Source organism: Aquarana catesbeiana, linkage group LG02, assembly GCF_042186555.1.
Source record: "Aquarana catesbeiana isolate 2022-GZ linkage group LG02, ASM4218655v1, whole genome shotgun sequence".
Taxonomy (NCBI): Eukaryota; Metazoa; Chordata; class Amphibia; order Anura; family Ranidae; genus Aquarana; species Aquarana catesbeiana.
Genome location: NC_133325.1, coordinates 425,130,534 through 425,141,770, shown reverse-complemented (window position 1 = coordinate 425,141,770; position 11,237 = coordinate 425,130,534). Strand labels below are relative to the sequence as shown.

General features: G+C 41.6%; 1 protein-coding gene across 1 annotated transcript in view; it reads right to left on the bottom strand.

Annotated features, from left to right (window-relative positions):
• Positions 1 to 399: 399 nt before the first annotated feature.
• GJA9 (gap junction protein alpha 9) overlaps positions 400 to 11,237 on the bottom strand; it is a 33,287-nt gene continuing 22,449 nt past the window's right edge. Inside the window, exon 4 of the mRNA XM_073615501.1 lies at positions 400 to 734. The gene's annotated coding sequence lies outside the window, so the exon portion shown is untranslated. The remainder of the gene's footprint in view (positions 735 to 11,237) is intronic.

Genomic DNA, 11,237 nt, shown 5'->3' with positions numbered 1-11,237 from the left:
TTTTTTTTTTCATTTTGTATGCATTACATTACTATTACATTTTTCTTACTTGTTCTTTATAATTAAATGGGATGATGTGAATAAACATTGTAGCTAAAATTGGTCTGCTTTAACATGACTTTGGTAGTTGCATAGTGATAGTAGTCAGTTTACTGCTGGCACACTGCACAATATAGTGAATTAGTTAAGCATACTTGCATGCTGTACAAAGAATGAATGTTTGGCCCTCTCGAGGATCGTCAGTCAACAATTCGTCGGTCATACAAAAGGCAAACCCATGTCCTCTTTGCTATGTCTATAGCTCTAGGCGAAACTTGTCCTTTGTGAGACTTCAATCAATGAGGGGAAGCAAATTGAAAAAAAAAAATATTACATTTCTTTTATTTTCTTTCAGACCCTACAATACTCATAGGCTTTGCAGCAATACATTATACAAACAGCCATGTTTTGTGTCATACAGAAAGATAATGCCAAGAGACCATTTTGTTTTGTTGTATAAACAAGTCTTTTTTGGTATTTGTTTATTGCTGTGTACGTTATGTGTAGCAAAGAAACAATTCACTTTCTACAATACAGTTTCCAAAAATGTCCCCTGAAAAAAAAAGTCCTTGATCCAGAGCCTTGCTTTATTTTTCTCCACTAGTCTGGTGTAAAATGTATTTAAAAGATATTGAGACCATTTTGTAGTCTTATTAATGTTTCTTCATAAGTGAGGATAGCTGCAAGAAAATACCCTGTAAAATACAAACATATACATGAAATGCAAAGCAAATTAGACTTCAAAGACTGGCATGGGAACTATTTCTCACAGTAAAACACATAAGTAATAGAACGAGGGAACTGCAGATAATAATTATGCATCTTTTATTGCAGAAAGTATTCAGTAAATTACATGCTGTCCTATGTAGGTTGACATCTGCACATTCTCAATTGTTGGGAAAATGTTGTCCAAACTTCCTGTTTTAAAAAACACAACAGGACGTGAAAATAAATCTCTCTAAAGCAAGGGGAAATCCCTTTATTGCTGTCAGTGTTTTTGTTGGAGAGAATTACCATCACTTCCTGACCTTGTGAAAGGAATCTCCCCTGATTGGGAATCAGAAAGCAATTCAAACAGCCGCAAATTTTAAGTTACACCTAATATTAATTATTCATATTTGAAAATTAGAACTAGTTCATTCACAGAAAAGCTATCATGTTATTTATTGCATTCTATGTTATCATACCTCCCAACAGTCCTGGAGTCCCTTGTACAGAGACTACTGCAGCTCATTAATAGGCAAAGCCAAGACAGCTTCCTCTGGCTCTGGTCACATAGCACAGCCAAAGGGAGGACTTCCTGTTCCTGCTGCATGTAAGGTCTGCATGTATCTGGTGAGGGGGGAATCTATACTGATGGGGAGGGGAGCTGTACTGGAACATGGGGGAGGGGATTGTACTGAGGGGTAACCTGTACCAGGGTGTTTGTATTAAAAAGAGGTTCAGGCTTAGCAGTTCAGCGCCACGTTGAGATGATCCAGCTTTTGGTCAAGCATCTGAGTGGATCCCGACGTTATTTCCTAAAGCAGTTCTCTGACATCAGCTTCTGTTTTAGGTGCAATAACCCATATGAGCCAGTCAGAATTCATCAAGTACTGATATGACTCATAGGGAATACATTTTGATTATTTGCGACTTGCAAAATGGAATTATTAGGCCTTGTTCGCATGGCAATGAAAGCAGGAGGCACGTTTTTAACACTCCTCAAACTCCTATGCAATTGACAATATGAACCACACACAGTGCTGTTCACATTAATAAAACATAGCGCTGCATCGTGTTACGTTAATTTGTTTCAAAATTGAAACTTCATGTGGAGTTTGGAAGGCGTTGAAGCATCCCAAATCCTTCCATTCAAGTCTAAGGCTCGGTTCACACTAGTGAGATATGGATGTGGGTTTTCCCGCATCCAATTCGCATGACAGAAGACTGTGACCGGCTCTCAATGAAGCCAGTCCACATATCTCGGTGGTGGCTGTGAAGCGGATTGCACAGGAGTGCTGTGCGTCTTTGGCTCCGTTTAGGGTCCGAATTCAGGCAAAAATTCAGACCTGATTCGTCCCTGAAATAGAGAACAGGGACACATCGGACCCCTGCTGTGAGGCGCATGTGAAGACAGTGTGAACCCAGCCTAAAGTAACAAGGCCTTACATTTTTTATGAGAGTTTTTAATAAAACATTGACAACACTTTTTAGAATGGCTTAATTTTGGAAAGTGAAAACCTTTTTAGGACACCTACAGTATCTGTTACAGGCTTTATATACAACATATTTTAATCTTTACAGTTGATATAATTTTCAAAAAATCTGAATTGTTGTCAGCCCTGTTTTATTACTAGTGAAATAAAGTATTATTATTATGAAACTAGGACTTGAACACAAGGTAAAAATAATTACATTCTAAAAGTAAAACCTTATTATCTAAAAACGGAATATGTTTCAGATTAGTTTGTCAGCAGCCATGTGACAACAAAGCAGTAAAGCTTTGTATACACTTAAGCCTCGTACACAAGATCGGATTTTCCCCAGACAAAAACCTCGGACTTTTGTCTGAAGGTGTGTGTGCCTGGATTTCTTGCATACAAACGGTACACAATTGTCGGCCAACAAACACGAACGTAGTGACATACTAGACGTACTACGAGCCGAAAAAGAGGAAGCTCAATTGTCAGGCGCCACCCTTTGAGCTTGTTCTGCTAATTTTGTGTTAGTAGAAGTTTCGTGAGTTTTGATCCACGCTTTTAATTTCACACTTATCGATTCGCACTTTTCAGTTTGCACTTTTCAATGCGTTCCTTCACATGCATGAGGCTTTTATTTTATTTTTTGGTTGAATAATGATTTGATTTGGTATATTTTCTATATTTTTGGATGCATAGAATGCACTTTTTGGTTAAGTTCTATTGGCAGATAGCATGTCTAATTTTATTTGTTTTCTTTTTTTAATGCACAATAAAAAAAATTGTGGAGAATAATACTTGGCTTTGTGTTTTACTTCAAATTACAGTTTGGGAGTAGGCAGTTACATTTAAAAAATACAATGTAAAATTAACAAGGGACACAAACATAGTTGTATCTTTGATCTTAAAAACGATGGGATAATGGTGTTGTGGTAACTTGCACCAAAAAAAATAAAAAATAACAAGCATAATAATATTATTCTTGATATCACTAGAAAAAAAGCCTTTGAAAATTTGTTTGCAATAACTCCATCATTATCACCAGCAAAGCAGCTTCATTATTATCCCATTAAAGAAGAAGAGAATGTGCGCTGCATTTCGAGATTTCATAATTTGCCACGTCATGAATGTTAATTCTCCATAGTTTACAAGACCGTCCGCTTCTGGCTCGTCCTTGCTTCCGAGCATGCGTGTTTGTACTTTTGGACTTTAGTCCGACTTGTGTACACACAATCGGAAAATCCGACAACAGACATTTGTCCGCAGGGAATTTTAAAGTCTGCCATCTAACATTTGTCCGCGGAAAATCCAACAACAATTGTCTGATGGAGCGTACAAACAGTCGGATTTTCTGCTAACAGCCTGTCATCACACAATTCCCGTCAGAAAATCCGATTGTGTGTACGAGGCTTCAGTCTCCAATGGTGGTGTATCAATGGCTAGATTTGGAACAACTGACTTAATATATTCATTCTGCAAAGTTAGAACACCACACCACAATTTTTAACACAATTACTTCTCTTCAATCTACTGAAAATGGATGTTATGTTGAATAGGGGGCCAATCATAAAGCAGCTTTTTGCCCATACCATTGCAGGTTTATAAAATACAGTGATGTTCTTCATGTATGTGATTAGTACTCTGCGGGCTTCAGGACTCCAGAACCAGTAGAGTGCATTTTTTCTTAACATTAAAAAGAATGAAATACAGGGGAGAACCCAGTCACATGATCTGTTAAAGTCATGTAACTGACTCTTTTCAATTATGGTCTTCTCTCTGCAGTGTTAAGCAGAGGGAACTCTGTATGACTCTGCAGGCTCCACAGCATGGCTTGCATTTTATGAATGGGCCGTACAATGCAGACAGCAGTGTCAAGTTTTCAGTTTATTGCAGGGGGCACATATCAATATCTGCTTTCAGCTATAAATGTTTCAACTATTGTTATTTTTATAAGTCAAATTGAAATGCTAGTTTTCCTACCTTTCTGTATTGGTAGATGACATACTGTTCGGTGTTGACAGCTGTCAGTGTGGGAAAGACCTTTAAAAGTGGGGTTCCACCCAAAAAATAAAAATACCTGGAAAAATTCTAAAAAAAAAAAAAACAAAAAAAATTTGGATATTTTTTTTTTTTCACTTACCTCTAAATGCCTGTTGCTAGGTGGTCCCTCGTAGTCTGCCTGTTCCTTTGCCTGGGCTGGTGACATCACTTCCCCCCAGGCACAGGAAGGGCTCCGCTCTGCTCCCTCCCTCCTGTCAATCATCTGGGACCCATTACAGGTCCCAGGTGATTGAGCGGCCAATCACGGCGCGCGGTGCCGCTCGCGCATGCACAGTGGGTGCCAGGCTGTGAAGCCACAGCCCGGCGCCCACAGTTGAAATGCCGGCGCCGACGAGCGGAGGGGGGGGCGAGCGGGGCTTCGATCCCCCGCATCGCTGGACCCAGGGACAGATAAGTGTCCAATTAAAAGTCAGCAGCTGCAGTATTTGTAGCTGCTGACTTTTAATTTTTTTTTTTTTTTGATGGCCCCCCTGGGTGGAACTCCTCTTTAATTAGCTGAATTTTAAATAAATAGTGCATAGTGCTAAAACTATCAATTACTTAAAACCTGTGCAATAAAAGATCTCAAACAAGCTATTAAATCATTCCTAATTCAACGCTCAATCCTCCAATTAATATAAATCTATTGAGCATATATTGTATGTCACAGATACACTATGTGAACCATAAATATATAAAAATAAAATACAGAAAGTGCAATTTAAACACGTGTAAACTTTTAATGTGGTATATAATAGGAATCGCTATTTCAAAATGCAAAGAGTGCAGTCCAAGTGAAATTCTCTGTTCTATATCCAGTAGAAACTATTCATCCATACTGTTTATCTTGACAGCTGTCAGGGTGGGGCAGGTCTTTTTAATGAGTTGCCAATTACATTGGTTTGGGGGCCATAAACATCATAGTGATCCTTGTGAATAAAAATGCAGTATATCTTCTGCAATAAAATGCTCCTACCTGCCTGTTCACTATCTTCTCCGGTGCTGTAAGCTTAAAGCGCCAGGCCGGTGTCCAAGTGCCGGGATGGTAGCACAGGAGTGACATCACCCCCCCCCCCCACACCTGCCAGTGAAGAGGCCCAAAGACTGGCACTCAGAGGAAGATGCCATTGCAGGACTGTTGGTGAGATGAGTATTACATTTATACTAAACATGATGCAATGTTTAATTACCATTATTCCTTCTATTTATGTATAAAGATCAAAATCATCTGAGCACCATATTTAACCACTTCAGCCCTGGAAGATTTTACCCCCTTCCTAACCAGATCACTTCTTACAATTTGGCAGTGCATCGCTTTAACTGATAATTGCGCAGTCGTTCGACGCTGTACCCAAACAAAATTTGCTTTGATAAATATCCCCCAAAATTAAAAAAAAATGTCTTCATCAGTTTAGGCCAATATATATTCTTCTACATATTTTTCGTTAAAAAAATCGCAATGAGGCTATATTGATTGATGTTCGCAAAAGTTATAGCGTCTGCAAACTATGGGAAAGATTTATGGCATTTTTATTATTATTTTTTTTTTACTAGTAATGGCGGTGATCTGTGATTTTTAGCGGTACTGCGACGGACAGATCGGGGACTTTTGACACTTTTTTGGGACCATTGGCATTTATACAGTGATCAGTGCTATAAAAATGCACTGATTACTGTGTAATTGTCACTGGCAGGAAAGGGGTTAACACTAGGGGGCGATCAAGGGGTTAATTGTGTGTTCCCTTAGTGTGTTCTAACTGTATGGGGATAGGATTGACTAGGAGAGGAGCCATATCGTTTTTCCTACTTAGTAGGAAAAAACAATATGGCTCCTCTCATCTGACAGCACAGGGATTTGTGTGTTTACACACACAAATCCCCATGCTGGTGCATGTGATCGCGCGTGGCCGGCGGCGATCTTGCCTGCCGGCCATGCGCATCGGGTCCCAGGGCGCCCTCTGGTGGCCGAAAAAGGGTAGGATCCCGTACGGGATTTCGCCCAGGAGAGCCATTCTGCCGCAGTATATCTACGTGACATGGTCGGGAACTGGTTAATCATTGCTGTTCAGAGGTCACATGTTGTTTTCCCAGGTCTTTTCTGTTCTCAGGAAAAGTTCTGAGGGAGGAATTTCTAGTAATCTGCTGATGCAGAGGTGTAATTAGAACCTTCAGGGCCCAGGTGCAAGAAACCATGAAGGACCCTCCGGCTAGGGCCCTTCCCTCCGAGCCTGATGAAGGAAGTATGCTTGCGACCCTGGTAACTCTGCCACTGGTGTCAGTAGTTTTTTATTTTATTATTTTTTTTAATTTATATTTTTTACTATTTTACAATTTTATTTTTTATTATTTTTTACAATTTTTTAGAAGCCTTGTTTGGGGGCTTTGGTGAAATATCAAGGGCCTTAACAAACCTCTCATGTTTCACCTTTGAGACAGAGAAAGGAGACTCAGCTGCACAGAATTAATGGACAGGAATAGCTCTGTACAGAGCTTCCCGTTCATTCACGAACTCAAAATTGAGGGCCTTGATCCGCCACCTCAGCGTCAGTACAAAATTCCGTCTCTGACCAGTAAAGAAGGAGAGGGGGTGGAGGCCCACTGTAGATTTTCGTGCGCTAAACAGATGCACCCCATCTATTACAAATGTAGTTGCTATGATGCCAGACATGGTGACAGCACTGAAACCTTCAGCAAATGTGTACTCATCAATTGACATATCAAATGGCTATTTTTCAATTCCCGTACATTAGGATAGCCAATACAAACTGGCCTTTACGTTTCAGGGGAAACAGTATGCATTCTGTCGATTAGCTCAGGGGTTCAAATCCAGCTCTGCATACTTCCACATCTGTATGGTGGACATTCTGAAAATATTTTCTGAGCCAGAATGCATCATTCTGTATGTGGACGACATCTTGCTTCAAACAGAGACAAAATAGCAGCATTATGCTCTGCTGGAGGAGCTCCTGACACTAATCGAGAATGCAGGTCTGAAATTAAACCCCAAAAAGGCACCATTGAAGGATTCAGTATGTTTCTTGGGTGTGATAGTTTCACAGGGGAGAAGGACTCCAGACCCAAACAAATGTGAAACTATCAGGAAATTACCAAGGCCAAGCACTAAGACTGCGCTGAGACAATTCCTGGTTTCTGCAGGGACTTCATTGAAGGCTTTGCGGAAAAGGCAAGACCCCTGTATGATTTTCTCAAAGGAGACAAGAAGGAAACAGACCCTTTCACAAAGCTAAAGGTGAGTCTGATGCAGGCCCTGGCCTTAAGCAATCCGAATGCCGATTTTTCCCTTTTCACTACAAGTGTATGCCTCTGCAGTAGCAATAACAGCAGTGTTGCTGCAGGAGAGGCAGGGCAAATGGGTACCTGTTGGATACTGGTCCAGGGTACTAAGCACGGTAGAGAGGGGATTCGATGAATGTGTCAAAAACCTTTTGGCAGCGCACTGGACAGTTCTTGCCACAGAGCATGTTGTGGGATTTGACAAAATCATTCTGCAGACACCCCATTCTCCGATTAAAATGCTTTTGGAAAGTACCCTCAGTGGAGTATCCTCCCAAAGGGTAGCCAGGAGGCTAGTGGATTTAACACCCAGAAATCTTGCCATGACCCACAATGCCACCTACACTGTCCCACAATTGATGCAGTATGAGGGGGAGCAGCATGACTGTGGGGAGGTACATCGGACCAGAACACAGGAGGTGTTCAGGTTAGCAACAGGTAATGAAGACCTTAAAATCTGGGTGGATGGATTTAGGTACTGGGATGAAGGGAGTTTTCACACAGGGTATGCACTGTGGTGCCCCCAGACCAATGAGAAAATCATGACCAAATGCCCTTGAAGCTTCTCTGCCCAAAGAGTTGAACTGGAGGCAGTGAGAGAGGCCATCACGCATTATAGTTCAGGTGCCATAACCATATTCTCTGACAGCGCCTATGTCACAAGGTCATTGACTGAATACATGCCCTTGTGGCAGTCAAGGGGCTTCAGTGATGCCTATGGGAAAGGCTTGGTACATAGTTCAGTGCTCAGAGATATATGGGAAAGAGCGAGTGTGGAGCCTCAGAGAGTGGCTATCAATAAGGTGAAAGCTCACCAAAGAGGTGGAGAGGAGGTTACTGTGGGCAACAACAAGGCAGATGAGCTGGCAAAGGAGGCAGCCCTGATAGGAGTCAAGTGGACACCCTATGATGCTGAAGGGAGGCAGGCCTGGGAGGAACATAATTTTGAGGAGCAGGAAGTGAAAGCAGGTTCACATGAACTCTTGCCGGTGCTAAGGACTCCTACTCCATGTTTAGTAGACGAACAAAATAAGGATGAGGCCTTGAGCTCAATCAAAAAAGCAGCTTAGAGTAAAAGCAGCAGATGCCCCCCAAAATGATGTATTAGAAGATGATCTACTGTTAAGAGAGACTTCAGAAGACTTCAGAAGAACGAAGGTTTGTAGTGCCCTCCCAGCATCAAAAGGATTTAGCCCGTGAAAATCACAGGTTGACAGGCCACATGGTTGTTCAGGGTACCTTGAAATTTGTGCAAGCTAGATACTGGTGGGAGACAATGGGTAACACAGTCTCATGGGTAGTGCAGGATTGTTTGATCTGTGCACAAATGAACCCTAGGCCAAAGGGACAGAAACCAGTATTAGCAAGGGTACCGGTAGCTGACGGACCCTGGGAAAACCTGCAGATTGACTGTTGGTTCATTACCAAGTGCCCCTGGAGGATACAGATAACTGCTCGTAGTTGTGGATGCCTTTTCAACATGGGTGGAGGCTCTACCCCTGAGATAGGACTCAGTTACTGCCACAGCTAGAGCTTTGTGGACCGAAGTATTTTCAAGATGGGGGTTCCCCAAAGTCCTCGAATCAGATAGGGGGACTCACTTTACCGGCAGGGTCATGAAACATATTTGTGAGCTGCTGGGAATAGAACAGAGATTCCATGTACCATACCATCCACAGTCTGCGGGGATGGTTGAGAGAATGAATCGAACGCTGAAAGAGAGACTTAAGAAGATAGTGCTGCAATCAAGAAAGAACTGGCTCTGGAAAAGTTGATATATCAACATAGAGGTAGCATGCAAAAATTTGAAAAATTATGGGCGCCATGGTTGGATGTACCGGGATTGGCCCCTATGGAACTAGTGGCTGACAGGTTACTGGGAATCAATGTTGGGTGAAGTACAAATTAAGTTTGGCTATGACTGGGATTAAGTGTTAATGCTGTTACTTTGAGGTTGATGATTGTTAACCGGACTGTGTACTGTACAGAGCTGTTGTATGGTCTTGAATACAATGACTATAATGTCTGTAACGTTTTTCCTGCAAATTTAAAAAAATCTTGTTAGATAAAAAATAAAAAAAGAAAGAACTGGCTGATCCATCTGCCTTCAATCCTGATAGCCATACAAGGGTCTGCAGCGAAAGGTACAAGCGGGGTTCCACCCAAATTTTGACCAATATCTGTATGTATTCTCTTCCTTGCCTAGATGCTGACATGCCGTTTAAAAAAATTTAAATCGCCGTAATTACCTTTTATTTTTCTATTCTTCTTTGCACTTCCTGGTTCTCCTCCCGTGGGAGTAGGCGTGTTTCTAGCCTCTCCCAGACTCCTGGGAGCTAGTCTCAGGCTTCCCAGGATGCCACTGAGCATGTGCGGGAACAAGCGGTGAATGCTGGGAGCACAGCATTCACCACATCCAGGAAATAAATGCTTGTGGGCTTCAAATGCCCACAATGAAGATGGAAACCGCCTGCAGTGAATAATATAAGTTATTCTTTCCGACGAAATCTGACACAGGCAGACATATTACACACAATATGTGAGTATGTAATGCTGAGAAGAAAAGTTTGTGAATGAACTCAAAAAAAAAAAAAAAAACGATAGATAGGTGGACCCCTGCTTTAACCCCATATCAGTTAATGACGGGGAGAATGATGAACCTCAGCCATTCAGCAGACCCAATACTTAGTACCGCCCTGAGAGAGAGTGCTGAAAGAGACACATTTCTGGTCCAGCTGCAAGAACAGGTACTGGGGTATTTGCAATTTGCTGCAAATAACATGGCACCTAAAGAGAAGGAGCAGCCTGGAAGGCCTCCCGTTAGCTTGAAGATTGGAGACAAGATTATGGTGAAGAACTTAGTTTCCAAGTCTTCATGGGATGCAAACTGGACCGGACCTTTCACAGTCACTATGACCCTTAGTGATAAGGTGGTCAAAGTGAAGCGGCTCATGGACAACAAGGGTGAAAAAGTGGGTTCATGCCGATCAATGTAAAAGGTACTGCTGATAAGAATTGATTCTGCTCTTGTTCTTGTTTTTCCAGAGTCCTGGTGGAACAAAGATTGGCAAGGTCTCTGGAGAATGGATGGAAGGATCATAATTATGCTGGCGATCCATCTAAGCCATGTAACATCTCAAATTTATTCAGACGAACATTCAGGGGATGATGTGGAAAGGGAAAATCCTGAGGAAAACTATGCATCCACTTCTGTTGTGTCATCAATGTTGGACTTGTTAGGCCAGAAGGGGAGGCAGGGGGGAGTTGAGAGAAGGGGAAAGGTTCGGATTATATCAGAGAGTCCTAAATTGCCAGAGACTTATCAATTGGGTCACCATGGCAATTTGAAATACAAAGTTTCTTTTGCTTTTGGACGATTTAATCTTAACTCAACATCTCGAGGACTTGCGTATAAACAAGACTTGCAAATATCATACCGGAATCCCTCCAGTCGTTTGTGGATGCAATTATATATATGAATGAAACGGGTTATTGGTTAGGGAAAAATTCCAGTCTAGCCAAACCTTTGGGAGCAAGGGACGTAAGATATGGGGTTTTTGGTGAGGAGTTAAAAGAAGGCAAATATGTTTTTGTGTGTGGCATATATTGGCATAAAAGAAACCCGAAGGTTAACGCTGCGCTAAAAGGAGAATTATATGAGTTATAAACCATAAAAAAGAATAT